General features: G+C 37.2%; 1 pseudogene; it reads right to left on the bottom strand.

Moving 5' to 3' along the window:
• Positions 1-283: 283 nt before the first annotated feature.
• On the bottom strand, positions 284-1,531 carry LOC107620160 (uncharacterized; annotated as a pseudogene).
• Between the last annotated feature and the right edge of the window lie 11,835 nt (positions 1,532-13,366).

Genomic DNA, 13,366 nt, shown 5'->3' on the forward strand with positions numbered 1-13,366 from the left:
TCATAAACAGTAAATAAGAACTTAAAGTATCTCTCTCTTTTCTATTACGAAAAACTAACTTTAGTCCCTATTATAGTCCTACTTAATTAATTAATTAAAATACTTAAAATTAATATAATAATTTTTTCAATAATATTATTTAAATTTATAAATTTAAAAATAATTCACTATTAAAAGATATTAATATTAAAAAAATTCATTTGTAATAATAATACACAATATATAATTCGAGATTACACTAATTTGTAAAATTACTTAATACAAAGAAAACCATAATTAAGCTCTATCGTTGACGACAAACATTGTGAAATTGCCATATGTGTTTAATCAAGTTCTCTTTCAATTGTCTATGTTGCTGCCTATTTTGAAGTTGGGCATTTCTTTGGAGAAATTGATGGTATGGTGCAAAATCTTCCTCTCCCAACTGAGGTTGTGATAAGCCATTTTCGACATCGTTATACTCTAAGTTTTGAGCAAAATTTTCTGCATAAGTGTCTCTTTCATCCTCAACAATCATATTATGTAATATAATACAAGCTCTCATTATGTTAGCAAGTTTCTTCTTTTTCCAAAAGCGAGCTGGACCACGTATAATTGCAAAGTGTGCTTGCAACACTCCGAATGCTCGCTCCACATCTTTTCTTTGCCCTTCTTGATATTGTGCAAATAACTTGTGTTTCTCCCCTTGTGGATTTGAGATTGATTTGACAAATGTGGCCCATTCAGGATAAATACCATTTGCTAAATAGTATCCCATAGTATAATTATTACCATTAATAGTATAATTTACCTTCGGAGCACGGTCATTTAGAATATCATCGAACACTAGAGAACGATCTAACACATTGATATCGTTATTTGAACCAGAAACTTCAAAGAACGCATGCCATACCTTTCAACGCCTTTGGACAATTTTTCCATTGCCAATGCATGCAGTCAATGCTACCCAACATGCCAGGAAAGCCACGACCCTCCGCCATTTGTAGCAGGCGTCGTACATAATTTGGATTTGGTTTTCACAAGTATTCATCCTCGAACACCGAAATGACACCTTCAACAAATTTTTCCAAGCATTCAATTGTAGTGCTCTCGCCTATGCACACATAATCATCAACAGCATCAGCTGCTACGCCATATGCTAACATCCGTATCGCAGCGGTGCATTTTGGATTGGTGACAAGCCTCTTCTTCCAGTTGTATCAACCCTTTGTTGGAAATACGAATAGACGTTTGAGAGAGTGTCTACTATCCGAAGGAACACATGTCTTCTCATTTGAAATCTCCATCAAAAAATGTCAGCATTATACACCGGTTCATTTGCAAAGTAATCTTGGAAAAGGCGATTATGTCCTGCTTCTCGATCTCTGTTGATCCATTTACGAGGAGTTGGGATAGAACTTCTATCGATATCTTCTTCTTCTGAATCTTCGAATAAACACTCATCGATCCAATTATCTATGAGTGTGTTATATTGTCGTCTTCTTTTGCCATACAAAGCCTCATTAAACGTGTCATCAAAATTTTTAGCCATATCTTGAAATGTAATTTTTAGTATCCTTTCAAGGTGAGAAACAAGAGTTGAAATGGAGTTGCAAAATCATTGATATTTGATATTTATAAGTGTGTCTGCAACAAGTACCTACTTTTCAACGGCTAGTTTTACAACGGTTACTTAACAGATAGTTTTGCAACGACTACTTAACGGCTAGTTTTGCAACGGCTACTTAACAGTCACTTTCATTAACAATAACAACACAATAATATTGACTAATTTGAAAAGTTACATCAGAAATGAATAAAACAGACTACATCACATACCAGTAATACGCAATAAAAATAAGAACGTACTACATAACTCTACTAATACAAGGAACTATTAAGTAAACCACTTCGCGATTATTTTCTCATATGCAATCTCATGAAGAGCTCGTCGTTTTTCACTCATTGTAGACGTGTCAGCATTAAATATTTGCATATCAATTTTCCTTTCCCTTTTCTTAGCCATCCTTTCCATTTTCCTTTCTTTTGCTTTTATCTCTATTTCTTTAATATACCTTTGAGTTTGTAATTCTTGTTCTTTCATTGTCGCTTGAATTTGTAACTCCTCTTTCATTGCCATAATCTTTGCTCTATGTGCCCTCTCCTTTTCTCTTTCTTTTTTTCTATCCATTAGTTCCTTTTCTCTAACATTTTTAATATCTTCCATGAGAGATAGTTTTTTAACAACCGATGATTTCTTTTCGCTAAGATCTTCAGACATTTGTGCTTTTCTCTTACCTTTTTGCTTGCTCTTCTTTGATCTTTGTGGGCGAACGGGAGAGTCCACACCGGGTTCGTTTGCCAATGGTGTATCTGGGTTTGATGAGGATGAGTATCCTCCAGTTGCACTAACCTTGGTTCTCTTTGAGCTTCCATTTTGTGTAGGTAGTTGGCTTCTCCATTTTTACTCCAAACAAAGCATGTTCCAATGCCTCTCAAAAGTGAAATTTGGATCATAATTTGTGGAATAAAGTTTATAGGCCAACTCCTTTATATCATCAGCATTCGAACCATTCCTTATGTTTCGACTAGCTTGATCGTAACAACCAGCAAATTGTGCAACAGTCTTGTTGATCTTATATCATCGTTTCTTACCTGCAATTACCCCCTTGTCATGTAGGAGCAAAATTCTACACAGTAGCTATGAATTCGACTCCAAAATATTTTTTCCTTTTGATCGGTACCAACTATAGGGTCAGTTGAAACATTTAACCATGCACTAATCAGCATCTCATCCTCTTTCCAATGCCAGTGTTGAATACTATCTTGCCTCCGATTTTCAATATCATCATTATTGAGGTCGATAGCATCTAATCCACGAGGGTTGGCAAAATCTGAATATTGCGAATTTGGACTAGATTGTATCGGAGTCTGAGAGGATGGGTTAGAAGAGCCACCAACACCAGATGAGTTATGTCTTGATGCACTGAATTGAGTTGAAAACGGCAAAGATGTTGGAGTAATATTTCCAATAGAGGGGTTAAATATGGATGAAAATGGAAAATGTGGTGTTTGTGAATTTTGATTTTGTGGTTAGAATATAAGAAATTAATTATTATAAGGAGCTTGACAATTGAAATTAGGAAGATTTTGTGAATTTGGATTTTGAAATGTATTTGGTAGTGTGAAAGTTTGATTTGGAACTTGAGAGTTTGAGGTTTGACATTGTTGGGTATTTGGAGTTTGAGAAAGTTTTGTAAATAATTGGAAAAAGAGTTGAGTTGGTTTGGATCCATTTTTTCGAACAAAAAATAATATCAGCAGAACTTTGATTTCATAAACTTGGAAGACGATGAAGAAGAGTAGAAAAAAGTGTGAGAATAGAAGTGTATGTAAGTGGTATATATAGAGTAATAAGATATTAATTTATTAATAATAACGATAACATAGTAACGGTTAGTTTCCAACGGCTAATTTTGCAATGGCTAGTTTTGTAACGGCTAAATTTAATAATATGATTAGCATTTTAAATTTTAAAAATAAAAATAACCAACCCACCAAAAATTATTTTGTAAAGTGTAAAAATTAAATTTATCTTTTAATGTAAGTAAATTAATTAATTATAATTTAATATAATAATATAAATAATATTTAATATTAATTATGACATAAATAATTAACATAAATCTTTAATTAAATAGAAATTTAATTATTTAATTAATTATTATTTAAATAATTAATATAAATTATTAATTAAATAGAGATATAATTATTTAATATAATTATTTCAGATTTCATATAATTATTTATTTTTATGATAACGTGCCAAGTGGCAAGTTATTATTGGTTAATATAAGTCCCTCTGAATGAAGACTCTCTCTTCTTAAACTATGTGAAGGGACTCCATCTCTCTCTGCTCCAACCGTAGGTTCTCCCACATGTCAGAAAAAGTTGAATGAGAACCCAGTCGTTGGTGGTGCTATTAGATAAAACACACTAATAAACTAGTTTAGCCTCAAAATTATGTCAATGTCTTATTTTGATTTTTCGTTATAAGTATATTCTAAATAATTCTATGTAAATAGAATCAATTGGATCCGATTTAGCATGTATATGTTGTAACAGTAGTAAATCTAATTGATTCGATTTATATAGAATCATTTAGGACATGCTTGTAACGAAAATTAAAATAGAATATTGACGTAATTTGAGGCTAAAATAATTTATTAGTGTGTTTTACTCTTAAATATACTCTTAAACGCAAGTAAATATTAATTTTGTTATTTATTTACAAAATACTTCTTTCGTACATAATTATAACTTAAATAAATTAGAAGATAAATAGTACTTATAATGTATTACACAAATAATAAAAATATTAAAATAGTTTATAATTCAAAATAATTCTAAAATAAATATCATTATAAAATAAATGAAACTATTTTTTATTTTGATTTATAATATTTAAAATTTATAATTATATAACATATAATATTAATAATATAAATATTTTTTTATAGTAACAATATTTGAGTAAAATACTCTACATAAATTAAGGCATCAGTTCGTAGTAAGTGACATAAAGTTAAGATAAAATGATGTTTATTTACATAATTTTCTAATTTCTTAGTATTTGTTAATACGTGGGTCTATACTTCCATCAATCTCGCCTCAAATAATTAATAAAATAAATTATGTTTTTTATTTAAGTTAAAAAAAAAGCATAATATATAGATAGATTTTTTTCATAACAAATATGAGTTTATTTATTATTTGTTATAAATTATATTAACTTGGCAAAATATTACAAATGGTTGAATATAATTATTTTTGTATAATTTTAATTATTTAATACCACTTTTTTTCTATTATTGGTCGGCCTTTTTTTTAGTTGTTCCTAATTTCTTTCGATCTTTTCCAATACTCACAAAAATTCCTTTTCCGAAAACTAATTTTCATATTTGCCATTGCAATTAATGTTTGTCGTTTATCACACTCCTCCTTTAATACACTTTTCTATGAGTTACCATACATGCCACATGTTGTAAGGTTATTTGTCAGTCAACACACAGTTATTCTTAGCCATCCAAAACTATGTCATCAAAGAACTCACCATATATATAGAGATAGATAATAGATCAATAAATAATAAATAAATTAATAGTCAATAGATACTACATTTCTATTATATATTAATAGTGTTCCTGCGCGAATCTGAGTGCTCCGAGGTATAGCTCATCCTGCTAGGACTCAGACCAGCTTTCCTTGGAGCGGAAGGATGGAACGTCGTCTACTTGCTGGGGAGGCGGCGTTAAGCACCTGCAAAGGGACTCCAACGCTCAAGTAAATAAGGTTGTGAAGTAATTCAGAGTAAAATTGAATGTATTGCCTACATGTGACTAAGTGAGTCACCCGTATATAATGGAGTTACTGAAGGCAGTTATCCGTATTGTTTGTTATCGATTTGAACGGAGTCTTTGCTGGTGGCTCGATATTCGGGGCTTGAGTAGTTTTGAGGAAAGATTTGCGGAGGAGTTGTGTGTTGATCCTGGTTCCGAGATTATTGGTATGAATCGGTTTTAGGCTAACGGATCCTAGCCCCCAAGGTTGACCTGTTTCGGAAGTCGAGCTATAAACAGGTTAAGCTTTTTAAAGTGTTATAACTCGGGACCAGGATCTGAGGTAGGTTGTTTCATTGTTGGCAACTTTGGAGTATGGTGGTTTTGGTGTTTTGATGTGCTGAGTTATAGCTCAGAGCCCCCAAGGTTAACTTGTTTATTGTCGGATTTGAAAAGTAGAAAAAGGTCAATATTTTGAATTTTCACGGTAATTCCTTTTGTGTGTGTCTTTAGGGAGGAAAGAGAATGTTGGAAAAGATAGTTTCATTTAATGCGTGTTGGAAATTGGAACGGCGGTGAGATCTGGCCATTGATTTGCTTTTTTGGTTTTATTATCAACGGCTGGGAAATGCTCTTGAAGATGTAACATTTACAAAAGGTACAGGGTAGTGGGCTGGTGGGTGGTTTTCATTGGACTCTTTGTGTATCCAATTTTGGGATTTGTTTTTCTTTTTGCTTCTGTTTCCGGAAGATGAGTAAGAAATGTTAGTTGTTCTTCTCTTGTTGTCCTTTTGTTTTCTATGTGCATGTTTATTTTCGAAATGGAAAAAGGAAAAAAGGTTGAGATATGGATAGTTGTGAGGGGTAAGGCAGAGGTTAAACTCGCGGAAGATGTGTGGGTTTGGGATCCTGTAAATTCGTTTTCTTGGGTGACGGAGTCGGTTAAGGGGTATGCTTCCGTGTTTGACGATGAGCAAAGTGTGTTGCAGTTAGGGTTAATTTCTTCGTGGATTAGAGAAGGTAGTGATATTAAACTTAGGTTCGTGCCATGCAGTACTGATGATCACATCTTTCATCGCGAGGAGGGATTTGAGTTCTTCTTCATGTATAGTTGTGTATTTGTTGATTTAGGTGTGAAATTCCCTTTTTCTGAGTTTGAACGTGGCGTGTTGATGCAGCTTAAGTGTGCACCATCGCAGCTACACCCTAATTCCTGGGCATTTGTTAGGGCTTTTCAGATTCTGATGGGGTATTTAGAGATTGAGCCTTCTTTGGAAGTCTTTTTTGCTTTGTTTCAGTGTAAAGGGGTTAGGCGTGGTTGTTGGTTGAACCTTGCCAGTGCCCCAGGTCGTGCCATTTTCAGTTTATATAGTTCATATAAGGGTTTTAAATCTATGTTTTTGAAGATTGGTGTTGCTGAGGGTGAATTTTCCTGGTTTGTTGATGAATGCCTGTTGGAGAGGTTTCCTTTATTCTGGGTTCCGAGGCCTAGACAGATATTGGGTATGGATGGGATGGAGTATAGGAATAAGATGATTGTAGAATTTTTAGTTAATCATATTTCTTCTTCAGGTTTGTTGTCGGTTGTTGAACTTCTTGAGTTGGAAATGGATAAAGATGCATTGGTTGGATATATAGGTAATTGTTGTGTGTAGTTTGTTTGTATGTGGTTGGTTATGGTTTGTAATTTCTTTCCTGTTTATTTGTTTGCAGTTGAGAAGGCTCCTAAGGAGACTTTGAGTAGCCTGCGAGCTTATTTTCAGACGAAGAACGTCGAGAAGCAAGGTTCTAATAGCCATATTATGGCGGAGAAAGGTGCTGAGGTTAATCAACCATCTCCTAAGAAGGTGAACTTTAAACGAAAAAAGGGTGAGGTAAAAAAGGATAAGCTTGTGGATGTGGCCGAGGGTAAGCTCGGCGGGAAGGATGTTGATTTGGAAGTAGTGAAACGTTTTATTGAGAACCATAGGGTACTGCATGGGTACCGAGGAGATGAGGATTTGACTTCTCTTTGGAGTGAACATTTCCCGCTGAGTATGGTGGCTGATGAGTATTGCCAGAATCCGGCCGATGTCAAGCTCGTTCAGGAGGTTGGTGACATTGGGGTTTGTCAGTATCTGCAGGTGTAGTATCTTTATTCGTCTCTCTCTGGTAGCATTTGCTTGTTTTGATTTTATTTGTTTTGCTGGTTTGTTTTAGGTGATGGGAGCTCAGTTGATATCTATCGGCCGAACACAGGAGTTGAAGCATGCTAGGGATTTATTTGATAGAGCTACGGTTGATCCAGAGGCGAAGCTAAGTTGAAGTTGAGGGAGGGGCCAAAAATTAATCTTGTAATAGAAAAAAAGTAAAATAAAATTTTTAAGGGGAACTAAAATAAAATTTGTACACAATTTATAAAGAAAATTTGAAGTTTGGGAGGGGCCATTGCCCCCCTTTTGTTATAGGTAGCTCCGCCCCTGGGTTGATCAGCTGATGCAGGATAATTTGGAGAAAGGGAATAAACTTCGTACTGCTCTGGTTTGGTTGATTCTTTGCAAGATAAGCTAACACCCGCTGAGGGTGTTGGGAAGAATATTGACGAGGATAAGGCTGCTTTGGAAGCTCGGTTGATAGTTCTTGGTGTTGAGAAAAAGCAGCTTGAGACTGAGAAGGAGGATCATGGGCTTGAGATGTTCGCAGCTGGATTTGAGAGGGCGGTTGAACAAGCAAAACTTCTGGTGCCTGCTGCGGATTTGTCTGCCATGGATCCGTGCAAAGTAGTCGTTGGTGATGAGTTGGTTGATGACGATGATGGTGTTGAGGGTGAGGGTGAAAACCTTAATGTTTAGTTTCATAGTGGACTGTTTGTTTTTGTATATGTACGTTTGGAACTTCTAGACTTATAGCCGTTTGGCTTTGTTTGTTTTGAACTGCTGGCTTTTAGCCAAACAAATTTGGTAATGTTAGGATTTGGTTTCATGTTTCTATTACATGTTTGATTTTTGCGAAGAATGTGTTTGAATACTTCGGATTTTAGTATTATTTGTTGGTAGTAATCGGACGAGTAGAATATGAGATAGAATGTAGATAATAGTTAGTGTTTGTATTGTAATATGATGAATGAAAGAAGTGCGGGGTTGTGTGCCTCATTAAAACCTCTCTAGCAAAACCCTCCTTAGGGATAAAATCTGGTAGTAGGAAAAAGAGTGCATCACCATGTCCGACTTATAGACTAACTGAAATATATTTTTAAAGAAGATGTGTTCCAACTGTTTGGTAGGATAGTTCCATCGAGCTTTTGTAATTTGTATGCTCCTTTGCCTATGACTCTTTGGATTTGAAATGGACCTTTCCAGTTGGCGCTTAGCTTGCCGTGTCCTTGTAGTTTTCGTACATCTTCTATTCTTCTGAGAACGAGGTCTCCTTCTGAGAATGTCCTCGGTTTGAGTTTCTTATTGTATTTCCGAGCTATAGCTCGTTTAGCAGCTAGTTGTTGTAGTGCTGATTTGTCTCGGCTTTTTTCAACGAGGTCGAGCTCGGTTCTTCTGTTTTCGATGTTTTTGATTTTGTTGACGTTTGTAGTTCTGGTATTTTGTAGGGAGATCTCAATGGGTAGCATGGCATCACATTCGTATACCAGCCTAAAGGGGGTTTCCTTTGTTGATGATTGTTCTGTTGTGTTGTAGCTCCATAGTACTTCGGGGATAAGCTCGGCCCATTCTCCTTTTGAGTCTTCGAGTTTCTTTTTAAGGCCCTGCAAAATGATCTTATTGGCAGCTTCGGCTAAACCGTTAGTTTGCGGATGTTCAACAGAGGAGAACTGTTGAACTATTTTAAAATTTTGTAAGAAGTTTGTGAACTTTTGATCTATAAATTGTATGTCGTTATCAGTAATAATTGATTGAGGAATACCGAATCGGCATAGTATATTTTTCCATACAAAGAAATCATTTTTTCGGAAGTTATTTTTGCCAATGGTGTTGCCTCTATCCATTTTGTAAAATAATCAATGGCAACGATTAAAAATTTAACCTGGCTTGGAGCGGGTGGAAAAGGTCCAAGGATATCTAGCCCCCACTTGTTGAACGGCCAGCATACCTCGGACGTGTGTAATTGCTCGGCTGGGTTGTGGATAATTGGTGCGTGACGTTGGCAGTGGTACGCAATGTTTGACTTTATTCATGCAATCTTGTTGTAACGTCAGCCAATAATAACCTGCTTGGAGGATTTTGGCAGCTAAGCTTCGTCCTCCTATGTGTGTTCCACAGACGCCTTCATGAACTTCGTCCATTGCCAGTTTGGCTTCTATTGTGTTTAGACACTTTAGGAGCGGTCTTGTGAAACCTCTTTTGTATAGCTCGGTTCCGAGTATTGTGTAGAAACTTGCTCTTCTTTTGAATATTTTTTTATTTTGAATGTTGCTGGGTATGTTACCTGTTTGCAAGTAACTTATGAGAGGTGATCGCCAGTCATCTTTCTGTGAGATACTTGAAATTGTTGTTAGCATAACACTAGGTTCATCAAGCATTAGTTGAGATAATATAAGTGTCGTATTTTGACTTCTTGTTGTTGCTAACTTTGAAAGGACGTCTGCTCTATCATTTTATTCCCGAGGAATATGGGATATATTGAATTTCTGAAAACTGTTTACAAGGTTATTGACAGTGGTGTTGTATTTTTCTAATAATGGATCCTTTACCTGGAAGTTACCTGTTACCTGTTGTACCACCAATAAGGAATCGCATTTGGCGTTTAGCTGCGTTATGCCCATTGTGTGAGCCAATCGCAATCCTGCTATTAGTGCTTCATACTCTGCTTGGTTGTTGCTTGCGTGGAAATTGAATTGCAAGGATTGTTCTAAGGCTGTTCCTTGTTCGTCTTCAAGTAGTATTCCTGCTCCGGATCCTCTACTATTTGAAGCTCCATCGATGTATAATGTTCATTTGTTCTCTGTAGAACTTGGTTCTTCTGAGGTGAGTTCTGCGATGAAGTCGGCTAGTGCTTGGGATTTGATAGCTCCTCGAGATTGGTATTGGATGTCGTATTTTAATAGTTCGATCGACCATTTGATTAGTCTTCCTGCCAGTTTGGGCTTCATGAGGATTTGCCTTAGGGGTTGCTCGGTTCTGACCACGATGGTGTGGCTTTGGAAGTAATGCCTCAAGCATCTGGCTGTTGTGACAAGAGCCAGAGCCAATTTTTCTAGCTTAGGGTATCGGACCTCGGCATTCTAAAGGAATTTGTTGATGAAGTATACTGGGTGTTGTTGCTTTCCTATTTCTATTACTAAGACAAAACTGATAGCATGATTAGTAACAGATAAATAGAAATAAAGTGGTTTACCAGCCTCTGGTGTTTGAAGGATTGGTGGCTCTGATAGGATAGTTTTGAGCTCGGTGAAGGCTTCTTCACACTCATTGGTCCATTCAAACTTTTGTTGTTTTCTTAGAGTCTTGAAAAAATGATGTGATCGGGTGGGCGATGCGTGGTAAAAACCTAGCCAATGCTACAAGTCGACCAGTTAATTGTTGAACTTCTTTGACTGTCTTTGGGCTTCTCATGTTTAGGATTGCCTGGCATTTTTCGGGGTTGGCTTTGATACCATGGCAAGTTAGCATAAAACCGAGGAATTTCCCGCTCTACACTCCGAAAGCACACTTTTCTGGATTGAGCTTCATGTTATATGTTTGAAGTTGTTTGAATATTTCTCTCTGGTCATTAACGTGGTTTGTTGTGTGGGTTGATTTGGCCACCATGTCATCGACATAAACCTCTATGTTCCTTCCAATTTGGTTTGCAAAAATCTTGTCCATGAGTTTTTGGTAAGTAGCACCTGCATTTTTGAGTCCAAACGGCAATAACTTTATAGCAAAAATTGCCATTGCCAGTGATAAAAGCAGTTTTATCTTGGTCAGTTGAATGCATGGGAGGGGGTATGCGTCCTTCGGACAGGCCTTGTTAAGGTATGTGTAGTCCACACACATCCTCCACTTACCGTTGTTTATCTTTACCATCACCACGGTGGCCAGCCAAGTGGAATACCTTAGCTCTTTCATGAAACCAGCATTGAGGAGTTTTTGGATTTCCTTCAGGGAAGCTGCCCTCTTGTCAACACCAAGATGTCTTTTCTTCTAAGCTATAGGTCGAATTGATGGGTTGATAGCTAGCTTGTGGCAGATGACGTTTGGGTCTATCCCTCGCATGTCTGCTGGGGTCCATGCGAATAGGTCGGCGTTGTGCCTTAATAACTCGGCTAGTTGATCTTGTTCTTCATTTTTGAGTGCGTTGCCGAGGTATGTATGTTTTCCTTCCTCGGTCATTAGCTGAATCTTAGTAAGATCGTCGGTTGGCATCGGTCGTTCTTGATGGTTGGTCCTTGGGTCCAGTTCGGCCAGGGGGGTAGTTGTTCTGAATTGTATAATGCTTGGACGTATTGTTGTTTGGGTTGTTTTGATTATTCGTTCTTCAGGTTGGTGTTATAGCACTGCCTGGCTTTCTTCTGGTCTCCGTGTATAGTTATGACTTTGTTATCCTGTGAGAGAAACTTAACACACAAATGCACAGTAGAAACAATAGCATTGAATGCATTCAAGGAAGGTCTGCCCAGAATGATATTATAAGGGCTTTTGCAATCAACGACAAGGTACTGTATGTCTATGGTTTTATTGTCAGGATAATTTCCAAAAGTGGTTTGTAACCAAATGTAACCTCGGATGGAGACTCGCTCACCTGAGAAACTACCAGTTCTCCGAATGAGGGTTAGAGTGTCTTGTCGCTCAGTTTCATCTTTTGGAACGTTGAATAAAATAATACATCGGTGCTGCTGCCTGGGTCCATCAGGATCTTCTTTACTAGTGGCTCTTCGACCTGTGCTGTGATGACTACGGGGTCGTCCAGGTTTCGATCGGTTGCCTTATAGTGTTTAGGGGTGATGAGATCTCTGGTTTGTCCTTGTTGACGGGTTGGGATGAGGTTGACTCTGTCATAGTCATCATAGCACGGTACGATCTTTTCTTGTCGAGTTTCTGCATCCGCCACCTGCAAAACTACCGAAAATGCAATTTATTATTCTGTGAGGTGGATTGATATCACTGTCTACCTTTTTCCCTTTATCTCGGGAATCGTCAGTTGTTTTGGATTGCTGGCCGAGGTCTTCTATGTTCCGCTTTCGTCCGCGGCTATCGATATACCTATCTAATAGTCCTCGGTGGGCCAGCTTCTCGAGAAAATCTTTTGCTATTACGCAGTCATCTGTGGTGTGGCCATACTTTTGATGGAAAGCGCATTACTTAGATTTGTCTACATATCGCTGGTCTTGATATGTACTGGCGCTGTTTGGGGGTTTAATGAGTTTTAAGTGTAGGATGTCTTTTATAATGTCTTCTCTTTTTGTATTAAGGGGAGTGTAACTATTGAATTTAGGTGTTAGTCTGAAGGATCTCTGGTCCGTTCTACTGCTTGAATGCTTGTTTCGTCTTTCCTCCTTTCTATTTGAGGTAGGTTTTCTACTCTTCGCAGTGCTCGAAATTCTTTAATTTTGATATGGGTTGTTGCTTTTTCTTGGAATTCGTCCAAAGTCTTTGGTTTTGCTATGACTATGGACTTTTGAAATTTTCCTGAGCGGAGACCGCTCTTTAGGGCGTGGAGATGGACTTCGAGGTTTAGGTTGGGTATTTCATTGGTTGCTTCCGCAAACCTGGTCATGTAGTCTTTCAGGATTTCATTCGGCCCTTGTTTGATGGTGCTCAGGTAATCAGAATTGTGGACGTATATTTTGGATGTGGCAAAATGATTGACGAACTGGTCGGCCAGCTCATCAAAGTTTGAGATGGAGCCTTCAGGGAGGTTGGAGAACCAAATTAAGGCGACTCCATCCAGAAAGGTTGGGAAGGTGCGGCATAGAATTGTGTCGGATTCTTTGTTCATAAACATCATGGCGTGGAATTTAGTGGCGTGGACATTTGGGTCTCCTAGTCCTTGGTAAGGTTTTAGAGTTGATGGCAGGGTGAAGTTTTTGGGCATTTCGAAACTCATGACTTCCTTTGTGAGGGGTTGGTTCTTTTGGT

Source organism: Arachis ipaensis, chromosome B10 (assembly GCF_059453495.1).
Source record: "Arachis ipaensis isolate K30076 ecotype BB chromosome B10, ASM5945349v1, whole genome shotgun sequence".
NCBI classification, from domain to species: Eukaryota; Viridiplantae; Streptophyta; class Magnoliopsida; order Fabales; family Fabaceae; genus Arachis; species Arachis ipaensis.